Genomic DNA, 484 nt, shown 5'->3' on the forward strand with positions numbered 1-484 from the left:
GTTGGGCACGGGGCGGCCGTTGGGCACGGGGCGGGCGGGCCGGGACAGAGCCCGTGTCTGGGAGCGAGCAGGAAGCTCTGAGGAGGGAGCGCAGCCCCCGTGACGGGAAAGCCCGTTATTAGTGCAGTGAAATAGGCCGGGGTTGGCACCGGCAAACGGCCCTCGTTGGACCCTGAAGCACCCGAAGTTAGAGACAAACCCATTGCTCCCGTTTCGACGTACTGATTGCCTGCAGTAACTCTGCAGTTACTGCCCGTTTTGATCTTTTCCCCCTTCTCTAACATCCCTGGGGTGGACAACAAAGCACCGCAGACAAGCTTGACCACAGGAAATAAAAACGTTTTCATGGTCAGGCACCCTTGCCTTGAAACTGCCTTGCCCAAAAGATTCAGATCCAAGATAAGGAAAAGCTCATCTGCTGATTTCACTGTTCTAACACTCGACAGAGGAAAAAGATGTTTTGTGAGGTATTTCTTATTGAAGG

This window comes from Nothoprocta perdicaria, unplaced genomic scaffold (assembly GCF_003342845.1).
Source record: "Nothoprocta perdicaria isolate Ctin4 unplaced genomic scaffold, notPer1 scaffold_16, whole genome shotgun sequence".
Classification (NCBI taxonomy): domain Eukaryota; kingdom Metazoa; phylum Chordata; class Aves; order Tinamiformes; family Tinamidae; genus Nothoprocta; species Nothoprocta perdicaria.